Source organism: Petromyzon marinus, chromosome 8, assembly GCF_048934315.1.
Source record: "Petromyzon marinus isolate PM22_M1 ecotype Great Lakes invasive population chromosome 8, UKy_Petmar_22M1.pri1.0, whole genome shotgun sequence".
Classification (NCBI taxonomy): domain Eukaryota; kingdom Metazoa; phylum Chordata; class Hyperoartia; order Petromyzontiformes; family Petromyzontidae; genus Petromyzon; species Petromyzon marinus.
The window spans coordinates 2,692,038-2,703,669 of record NC_133674.1 but is presented as its reverse complement, the minus strand read 5'-3'; the positions used below and the strand labels follow the sequence as shown (position 1 = coordinate 2,703,669).

General features: G+C 39.5%; 1 long non-coding RNA gene across 1 annotated transcript; it reads left to right on the top strand.

Annotated features, from left to right (window-relative positions):
- The first annotated feature begins 256 nt into the window (after window positions 1–256).
- On the top strand, window positions 257–6,076 carry LOC142924079 (uncharacterized). Its single transcript, XR_012941215.1, has 2 exons — window positions 257–863; window positions 4,668–6,076. It is a non-coding gene; the product is annotated as an uncharacterized LOC142924079 (long non-coding RNA).
- Window positions 6,077–11,632: the final 5,556 nt, after the last annotated feature.

Genomic DNA, 11,632 nt, shown 5'->3' with positions numbered 1-11,632 from the left:
CATTATTGCACAACAATTGCCCAGCCACCGTGGGATGTTTATCCTCCAATGTGTATCTGGCTCTGACCTGACTTATATAAAAGTGCAGCTCTGCAATTGCTTGGTCACCACCACTGGTGAAAAGACCTTCATGAGAGCGAACTCTTTACGAGTATTTGGTCTACTTTTCCATATAACAATAGGGTTTACCCTTTCTGGCAATACAACAGGTGTCAAGATGTTAAAACACCAAACAGAATCATTATTCAAGGAATCCTGTCTGCATTAACCACACGTACTTGTGGTGAACATGGAAACATGCTCTGATAATATATGCATTGTCTTTGAAACTGATTAGTCCACACCAGGAAGGTCCCATATTCTACTTTTCCACGTTGACCAGATGTGTTGGAAGAGCCGGCTGAAAGCCACACTTTGCTGCATCACACACGACTTGCCGATCAGCTAACTGTGGTGTACCCATTTAGCGACCTCTGGTCTGTGAGTTCAGTTTACTAACCATTAACAGCATGGCAGCTTTCTAAGTGGCTTTTTGTGACAATTCACCTGTGTCATTATCTCTTGCACAGCCTGAAATAAGTTTTGGCGTAAGGGAAGGAAATTATGACTCACCCACCTGCACCTGCCTTGTGCTCCCAGACACCTAAGGACCTTACTACCGCTGTGAGAAATTGACGGGCGTAGACTGCTGCATGGCGATGATGTATTCACGTCGTTCCTGCTGTTTTCCTCTTTTGCTAGGTGATGCAATTGGTGTGCCAACACCTCCAGATGCAGTTCCTGAAGGACGTGGGCATTCGGGACATGTTCGTTTTGCCTGCGAGTTTGTCCGAACACACAGGGAAGTCAGCCTGTTCATCGAGGTGCGTTTCCCATGTTTATTTAACTCGATTGGTCGTCTGTTTGCAAGGTCATGCTGTGCCCAGAGGTCACCCACTGAGTTTTTTTTACCGTAACATTACCGTCACTTGGGTTTGGTGATCGATTCAACAGGGCAAAAATATTTGTAAGAAGCGTAAACGTGGCAACGTGATCATTGTCAGGACACGGAGGACCTTCAGAATGCCGAGTATGATCTTTAAATTTATCCTGGGCTGGTTCGGGGGATATTTGAACAATTTGAATATTGGGGAGATATCGTCTTGCTACGGGTCTGAGTGAGAAGTCTCCCAGCGGTTTTTTGAGTCCATAATCGAGATTTTTGGGTTAGAGCACGTAAACATGCACTCAATGATACACTAAATATGCACTATTTATTTATATATACAGTGAGGCAAAAAAGTATTTGATCCCCTGCTGATTTTGTACGCTTGCCCACTGACAAAGAAATTATCAGTCTATAATTTTAATGGTAGGTTTATGTGAACAGTGAGAGACAGAATAACAACAACAAAATCCGGAAAAAACGCATGTCAAAAATGTTATAAATTGATTTGCATTTTAATGAGTGAAAAAAGTATTTGACCCCTCTGCAAAACATGACTTAGTATTTGGTGGCAAAACCTTTGTTGGCAATCACAGAGGTCAGACGTTTCTTGTAGTTGGCCACCAGATTTGCACACATCTCAGGAGGGATTTTGTCCCACTCTACTTTGCAGATCTTCTCCAAGTCATTAAGGTTTTGAGGCTGACTTTTGGCAACTCGAACCTTCAGCTCCCTCCAGAGATTTTCTATGGGATTAAGGTCTGGAGACTGGCTAGGCCACTCCAGGACCTTAATGGGCTTCTTCTTGAGCCACCCCTTTGTTGCCTTGGCCGTGTGTTTTGGGTCATTGTCATGCTGGAATACCCATCCATAACCCATTTTCAATGCCCTGGCTGAGAGAAGGAGGTTCTCACCCAAGATTTGACGGTACATGGCTCTGTCCATCGTCCCTTTGATGCGGTGAAGTTGTCCTGTCCCCTTAGCAGAAAAACACCCCCAAAGCATTATGTTTCCACCTCCATGTTAGACGGTGGGGATGGTGTTCTTGGGGTCATAGGCAGCATTCCTCCTCCAAACACGGCGAGTTGAATCATTCAGATGTTCATTGGCAAACTTCAGACGGGCATGTATATGTGCTTTCTTGAGCAGGGGGACCTTGCGGGCGTTGCAGGATTTCAGTCCTTCACGGCGTAGTGTGTTACCAGTTGTTTTCTTGGTGACTGTGGCCCCAGCTGCCTTGAGATCATTGACAAGATCCTCCCGTGTAGTTCTGGGCTGATTCCTCACGGTTCTCATGATCATTGCAACTCCACGAGGTGAGATCTTGCATGGAGCCCCAGGCCGAGGGAGATTTACAGTTCTTTTGTGTTTCTTCCATTTGCGAATAATCAAACCAACTGTTGTCACCTTCTCACCAAGCTGCTTGGCAATGGTATTGTAGCCCATTCCAGCCTTGTGTAGGTCTACAATCTTGTCCCTGACTTCCTTGGAGAGCTCTTTGGTCTTGGCCATGGTGGAGAGTTTGGAATCTGATTGATTGATTGCATCTGTGGACAGGTGTCTTTTATACAGGTAACAAGTTGAGATTAGGAGCACTCCCTTTAAGAGTGTGCTCCTAATCTCAGCTCGTTACCTGTATAAAAGACACCTGGGAGCCAGAAATCTTTCTGATTGAGAGGGGGTCAAATACTTATTTCCCTCTTAAAATGCAAATCAATTTATAGCATTTTTGACATGCGTTTTTCTGGATTTTTGTTGTTGTTATTCTGTCTCTCACTGTTCAAAAAAACCTACCATTAAAATTATAGACTGATAATTTCTTTGTCAGTGGGCAAACGTACAAAATCAGCAGGGGATCAAATACTTTTTTCCCTCAATGTATACTAAATTCTTCTGTTGATATGTAAACTCTGACTTTAACATAGCCACTTCCGTGACCAGTTACATGCTAATTCGTCACATTAACATTATGCTAATCTCCCAGTTACATGCTAATTTCTGACTTTAACATCCTGCTAATCTCTCACATTAACATAGCTACTTCAATGCAAAATTATTCTGTTGATATGTAAACTCCTTTGTCAAGGCGCTCTGCTCCTCCCATCCAGCTTAAAATACGCTGCCAAGCTTAGCAGTGTTCATTGGAGCGCTGTCTTTCCGACAGCTCTGTTTCTTCCCCTGAGGACGGCTGCTTGTGTTGTGGCCAAAACGTCGTGATAATTTTATTTTATTATGTTTTATTATTATTCTTTTATTATTTCCCTTTTACGTGACTTTACCGAAAAAACCAAGAAGATTAATCCCTGCAGTCACGAAAGCTTTAAATCGAAATCAACACACGTGGTAGGAAACAAGTATCGTATTTTATAATAATAATATAAACATGTAATATTCACGGCAATGGCAGTGTTGTTCAGCGTGCTCTGCTGTGGAAGCCAGCCACATGAGTTTGATAACCAGTCATGGCTAGTATCAGTGGAAAGCAAAATCTGAACTGGTTCAATGCTTCGCTGACCCAGACTGAGCAGTATGGAGTACTAATAAGTTAACCCGATGATACATTATTATTTGGCAATGCTGTTGCTGCGTTGGCAGTGGTGCCCAAGAACAATTAACTAAAAAGCTCAACACATTAGTCAGTAATGTTGTGGCCTCAATAGACACAACATTATATGCAACGTTTCGGGCAATGGTCCGTCTCCCATTTGTACAATGAAAAAGGGCCATTGCCCAAAAGTCTACATTTTTCCATTTTTATTTAATTTTAAGGTCATTGTTATTTACGAACGTGTTGAGTTCCCATGATAATTAAGAACAAATTTTGGTAAGAAAAGTCCTGTTACTATGATGAATGTATCCTATAGACAAACATACAAATTCATCACAGGGTTGCCTAAAGCTTGCCAATATAAAATAATGCCGATCAAGTTGTGGGCACCTGACATTCACTTGCCCTGCGGCCACTCCCTCAGTGACACGAGTCGCATTGACTCAGGGTCCCGCGGGTAGTTCCACGACTCGGTGGTCCAGGAGAGTGGCACGAGCGATGCGGGCATCAGCTGGGGCACCACAGGGGCAGCCACGCTTCGAGTCACTCGCACAGCTCCCAGTTCAGCACGACGTGAACGCATTCCCAGCCTTCTGATCTATGTGGCTTTTCCGAATGAAGCAAATTGTCACTGATAATTTAGCACATTTGCTAAGCTATTTAAAAGTATATATAGCGATTCATTTTATATAGCGTCGTTCATGATAATTGCATCTCAGAATTGCAGAGGAGCCAAAGACCAAGCTGGAATATTGCAAGGGAGGTGAGCCTGCGCCAATAATTGCCCTGCATTTCTATATATGTCCAGATGTTGCCAGCCAATTAGTGAGTGTATATATGTGGAAGGAAACTGGAGCACACAGATAAGTCACTGCTGAGTGCATTAATCACCCTTTGTGACATTTGTTTGTTTTTAAGTAAGAGGAGAGCGGAGTTTTAATGCCATGTCCTGAATGGGCCTTCCACAACAAAGTCCTCATTCAGGATCCCAGTCCCACAACATTTCAAGCCTGCCTCTCAGTTCTACTGCTCTTTGCACTGAACATTTAAACCTACTTATTGGACCTTCTGATATGCCTTCTTTGGTATCATGACATGCCATTTCCTATACTGGGTCATTGTAATCAGCGCTCCATCATGCCTCCTTGTCAGTCAGTAAACTTCTAACATTGGTGTCGTGTGTGTCTGTTGCAGGGATACTCTGGGGGGCCCTTTGTTTGCCAGGACTCAAACGGCCGCTGGTTCCTTTCTGGAATCGCCAGCTGGGGTGTTGGCTGTGCACGGGCTTACCAGCCAGGTGTCTAGCGCACCGTCGCCAAGTTCATGGACTGGATTCACCAGAACATGCAGTAGTCTCTTACACATTTCTGCACAAGCAGAATACTATAGACCAGGGATATAAATATTATGGGAACTATACATCAAAATAATTAATTAAGGCAATAAATATATTTTTCAAAAACTGATTTAAAGTTAATGTTTAAAGGTTAATTTAATGAGCTTAATACTATATTTTAACTGCACCATAATGCAAAAATGATTTCCAAGTGAACACGGATTTTGGGTCAAATCAGAAAAGTCTTTTTTTTACATGCGTTGTCAATAGCGTTTTTAACTTTTGGGTTTGCCACACATGTCAACGGGCCTGGCAAAGCAAACATGAGCATGATGTTGGCATTGGCAGAAGATGAAGACAGAGCTTGCTATTTTTCAATGTTGCTTAATTCTTTCAAAACTGACACAATGAATAATGAATGCACTGTCTAAATATTTGGCCCAACCTGATTATACATGATAGCAAAGTGAGTGTTGTCCAAACTACGTATGATACATTTATATTCTTGTTTTATTTTCACCTGGGTCATCAACTCGCATCTCCCATACATTATTTGCCATGGATGTTGAGCAGTCGGGGTACTCAGAGAGGGGTCTATTGGCCTTCTAGGGGACCACTGCAATGATCGGGGCATCCAGAAGGGATGATGAGTTCCACAGGGAGAACGTCCTTTACAGAGGTTGTCTTAGAGTATGTCCATGGCAAGGTTATTGTTGATTATCTTCACCTCCCCCGGTCAACACAGTCCATGAGTTTGTGAGTTTTGCTTTACTAACGACGTGAAAACAAGACTGGTTTGCACAAGGAGCCTGCAAAAAATTAATTTAGATAACCTCATGAAATGTGCTGCATGGCACTTATCTGAGACGCCCCTTATCTGAGACGCTCCTGTGTAAATGGCGTGATATCAAAACCATTATTATAGTGAACTACATGACGCATGTAAGAAAACTATATAAACATCTATTGGAAACATTTCATGAAAATATGTACAAAAATGAACACTTTAATAGTGTTTCATGGTATTCCAAAAATCATAGCATATTTGATTGGTTAAGATGGTTTACTGGTCGGGATGATAAATGGCAATGATCCTTCATCATGTAAAAGACTGTAAGCTGCTCTCAAAAATATATATATTTGAAGATCGTATTCACACTCTGCAACAGTCTATTTTCCACATCAAACCATAATGTGTCTGTCGACTGCAATTGGAAATTGATGCATGCTTAGTAGCAATCGGGTAAATAAACATTGAAATGTGTCACATGTTCGTGTCTGGTGGCTTTTTGCTTGAGATTAGGGATCTTGTGAAAACAGTTATAAGACTTTATATGAAAACCTCCTCCACAGAGGCCGATTTTGACACTGTTGGTACAAGTCATCAAAGTCCAATTAGCTCCATCCACATCCTTCTGTACCACATCATTCCATCTCTCTTCTAGCCTATGACACATCCATTTAGCCCCATCCAGCCAAACAAGCTGTATCATGGGACCTTTTTCCAGAATCAGTGTGAAAAATAACAAAAGGTTTTACCCTTTCTGGCAGTAAAACAGGAAGTGGTGTTAAAATGTTCAAACAACCAATTAGAAACCTGTTGCAATGAATCAAGTCTGCATTAACCACACACGGTACTTGTGGTGAATATGCAAACAAACATGCTCTGATAATATTTGCATTGTCTTTGAAACTGATTGGCCTACACCAGAGACAGCCTTCTTTATGACCCAGTCTCACCACCAGTGTCAGACCAGAGATCGCCAAAAGGCGAACAGTACAAAGGCAATGCCACACGTATCGGAGCATTTATAGCTAACCACCGTGCCCACCGCTCCCCACTCACTCGGTGTGCTAACCGCAGTGCCACCACTCCCCCCTCACACAATGTGCAAACCACTACGCCACCAATCTCCACATTCTCACACAGTGCGCTCACCGCTGCGCCACCGGTCCCCACTCGCATCTAGAATATGAATTAAATGTCCACAGTCATCGTTTTCTGATTTCTGGAATAATTGTGCCAGAAATAATACGAGTTGCATTCCATTCAACATTGGGAAGGGGTCTGCCCTTCGTTTAAGTGCCTGGCTGCTTACAGAATTGTCGCAGACTGTTTTGCCTCAGCAGCTTTCCTCTTTTCTCCTCCTGATGACGATCAAAACGTCGTAGTTTTTTTGTTATTTTAAAAAAATATTTTCTTTCAACTTATCTACATGACTACCGAAAGACCCAAAGAATATGATTTCATGGATATTTATGAGGTCTGTTGCTGAGGGTTTCAAAGAAGTGGAGGCCTCTCTCAGTACATAAGAGTGAGGGGTTGTAGGTTTCGGCTTGGGTCATGGGTACGGGTTATTTTTTGGCATATTTTATTTTAAAAAAAATGGAATTCCAATGTCGTGGATATTGTGATGTTTGGATTATTGACGGTAGAATTAATATTATTGCGAATATTTATTATATTCTAGTTTCATGCCACTGATTATTGATGTAAAAAATAGGTTCAAATTTAAACGGCATGCAAAGAAGGTTACAGTTAATTATGAAACAATTTGCAACTGTTGATTTATGTGTTGTAGTGTATGATTGTCTGCTCGACTCAATTTCTGAGGATCTCACGTTTATTTCTATATTATTGTACATTTTACAGTAGTGCTATAAAAATAAAATGAAAAAAAATTATGTGAGATTTTCACCACAAACTAGGCTACAATGAATTTTGATTTAAAGCTTTCGTGACTGCAGTAATTCATATTCTTAGTTTTTTCGGTAAATTCACGTTGAAGAGAAACAACGGTTATGGTTATATTACAATGGTTATGATATTGTGATAATTAGATTTTCACCACAAACAAGGCTACAATGGTTATGATATTGTGATAATTTGATTTTCACTACAAACTATGCTACAATGGTTATGATATTGTGATAATTAGATTTTCACCACAAACTAGGCTATAATGGTTATGATATTGTGATAATTTGATTTTCACCACAAACTAGGCTACAATGGTTATGATATTGTGATAATTTGATTTTCTGCCACCAAATTACAATTAGATTCGTTGCTTCGCATATTCCCTGATATTTTGTTTAGACCGCAAGCGTGTATCTATTTAAACTTTTGCTAACTAGCTTGTTTATGTCATCTAGAAAATGAATACAATTTTCACCATCATCGTTTTCTTATTTCTGGGACAATTGTGCCCTAAATAATAGGAGTTGCATTACAGTCAGATCCTGGCTGATGACGTAGTTGACTCCAGTCTGTGATGTCACAGTCATGTGGGTGGTACCTTTGACATCATGATGTCTATGACGTCATGCACCACGTGTCATTCATATTGGAAGAGCTGCGTTTATTGGTGGCTGTGTTTCTTGTCTCAGCTAAAATAAGCGTGATATTATTTAGCCTCGTGGTTATTAAAGCCTCCACTACTGTTGATGAAACTGAAATTAATCTCAGCAGTTGTCAGCCTGCACATCATTTAACCGGTGAGCCTGAAAGGGGTGGTTTAAGGATTGTTTGCGTGTTAATGGGGTTTATTATTGAAGCTTTCAAGGGTGTGGGGGTCTCACTCACTACATGAGCATGAGGGGTTTGGGGGTTTAGCTTAGCTTAAGGTAACGTGTTGTAACAAATACTCTTACATATACAATTTTAGCATATGTTATCAGAAAATCAAACTGAAAGGGGTGGTTTAAGGATTGTTTGCGTGTTAATCCGGTTTATTATTGAAGCTTTCAAGGGTGTGGGGGTCTCACTCACTACATGAGCATGAGGAGTTTGGGGGTTTAGCTTAGCTTAAGGTAACGTGTTGTAACAAATACTTTTGAATATACAATTTTAGCATATGTTATCAGAAAATCAAACTGCATTGTCGTGGATATTGTGATTCTTGGATTCTTGACGGTAGAATTAATATTGATGTGGATATTTCTGACATTGTCGTTTTATGTGACTGATTATTGATGTAAAAATTAGTTTCAAATAGAAACGGCATGCAAAAGGTGAACATTAATCATTAAGCAATTCCCAATTGTTAATTTGTGTAGCAGTGTATGATCATCTGCTTGACACAATTTATGATTTTCTCTTTTATTTCTATAATATTGTAAATGTTACAATAGTTTTTTTCATAAGGTACCATTTTAAAAATATAATTTTACATTGTCACCTCAAACTAGACTCAAATATTCATAATATTGTGGTAATTGGATTGTCTGCCATCAAATTAAAACAATTAGATTCGTAACTTGGAATATCACTTCATATTATGCTGTTTCTAACATTGTTTAGACCGTAACCGTGTAACCATTCAAAACGTTGATAACGAGCCTGTTTAAGTCATCTAGATTACAAATAAAATGTACACAATCATCATTTTCTTATTACTGGGACAATTGTGCCCGAAATAATCTGAGTTACATTACATTTAACATTAGGAAGGGGTCTGCTGTTCAGGTCAGATCCTGGCTGATGACATAGTTGTCTCCAGTCTGTGTCACAGTCATGTGGGTGGTACCTTTGACATCATTATGTCTATGACGTCATGTACCACGTGTCATTCATATTGGAAGAGCTGTGTTTATTGGTCGCTGTGTTTCTTGTCTCAGCTAAAATAAACGTGAGATTATTTAGCCTCGTGGTTATTAAAGCCTCCACTACTGTTGATGAAACTGAAATTAATCTCAGCAGTTGTCAGCCTGCACATGATTTAACCGGTGAGCCTGAAAGGGGTGGTTTGAGGATTGTTTGCGTGTTAATGGGGTTTATTATTGAGGCTTTCAAGGGTGTGGGAGTCTCACTCACTACATGAGCATGAGGGGTTTGGGGGTTTCGCTCAGCTTATGGTAACGTGTTGTAACAAATACGTTTAAATATATAATTTTAGCAAATGTTATTAGAAAATCAAACTGAAAGGGCTGGTTTAAGGATTGTTTGCGTGTTAATCGGGTTTATTATTGAAGCTTTCAAGGGTGTGGGGGTCTCACTCACTACATGAGCATGAGGGGTTTGGGGGTTTAGCTTAGCTTAAGGTAACGTGTTGTAACAAATACTTTTGAATATACAATTTTAGCATATGTTATCAGAAAATCAAACTGCAATGTCGTGGATATTGTGATTCTTGGATTCTTGACGGTAGAATTAATATTGATGTGGATATTTCTGACATCGTCGTTTTATGTGACTGATTATTGATGTAAAAATTAGTTTCAAATAGAAACGGCATGCAAAAGGTGAACATTAATCATTAAACAATGCCCAATTGTTAATTTGTAATGCAGTGTATGATCATCTGCTTGACACAATTTATGATTTTCTCTTTTATTTCTATAATATTGTAAATGTTACAATAGTTTTTTTCATAAGATGCCATTTTAAAAATATAATTTTACATTGTCACCTCAAACTAGACTCAAATAATCATAATATTGTGGTAATTGGATTGTCTGCCATCAAATTAAGACAATTAGATTCGTAACTTGGAATATCACTTCATATATTGCTGTTTCTAACATTGTTTAGACCGTAACCGTGTAACCATTCAAAACGTTGATAACGAGCCTGCTTAAGTCATCTAGATTACGAATAAAATGTACACAATCATCATTTTCTTATTACTGGGACAATTGTGCCCGAAATAATCTGAGTTACATTACATTTAACATTAGGAAGGGGTCTGCTGTTCAGGTCAGATCCTGGCTGATGACGTAGTTGTCTCCAGTCTGTGATGTCACAGTCATGTGGGTGGTACCTTTGACATCATGATATCTATGACGTCATGCACCACGTGTCATTCATATTGAAGAGCTGTGTTTATTGGTCGCTGTGTTTCTTGTCTAAGCTAAAATAAACGTGAGATTATTTAGCCTCGTGGTTATTAAAGCCTCCACTACTGTTGATGAAACTGAAATTATTCTCAGCAGTTGTCAGCCTGCACATCATTTAACCGGTGAGCCTGAAAGGGGTGGTTTAAGGATTGTTTGCGTGTTAATGGGGTTTTCATTGAGGCTTTCAAGGGTGTGGGGGTCTCACTCACTACATGAGCATGAGGGGTTTGGGGGTTTAGCTCAGCTTATGGTAACGTGTTGTAACAAATACGTTTAAATATATAATTTTAACAAATGTTATTATAAAATCAAACTACAATGTCGTGGATATTGTGATTTTTGGATTCTTGACGGTAGAATTAATATTGATGTAGATATTTCTTACATTGTTGTGAGAATTAGTTTCAAATAGAAACGGCATGCAAAAGAGGTGAACATTAATCATTAAACAATTCCCAATTGTTAATTTACGTGTTACAGTGTATGATCGTCTGCTTGACACAATTTATTATTTTCTCTTTTATTTCTATAATATTGTAAATGTTACAATAGTTTTTTCATAATAATGCAGATACTCCTGCATTTTGTCTTGTTATTCAACAATTATTTAATTGATGGAAAACATTGTTTGTAAAGCAAAATTATGTAAATGCATTTACAATTAAATAATGTGCAACTGGACGCGATTATTTCGCATTCTAGTTTTTAAAAGATGCACAACCGGTGATAAAAGTAAAGTTAATCTCGTCAGTTGTGAGCCTGGTCTTCATCACATCTGAAAAGTGAGCCCGACACGGGCGTTTGAAAAATGATCAGGGATCGTTGTTAATAATTAGGGGTGAAAAGTTGTGGTTATGGGCTACAGGCTGAGTTTTAGTGTTTGGGGATAGAGTGAAGGGTTAGAGTTCACAGTTATAATTAGAGGTTGGAGTTTGCCATACGGGCAAGTGTGATACAGTTACGGTTTAGAACTTAGAGTTACGGT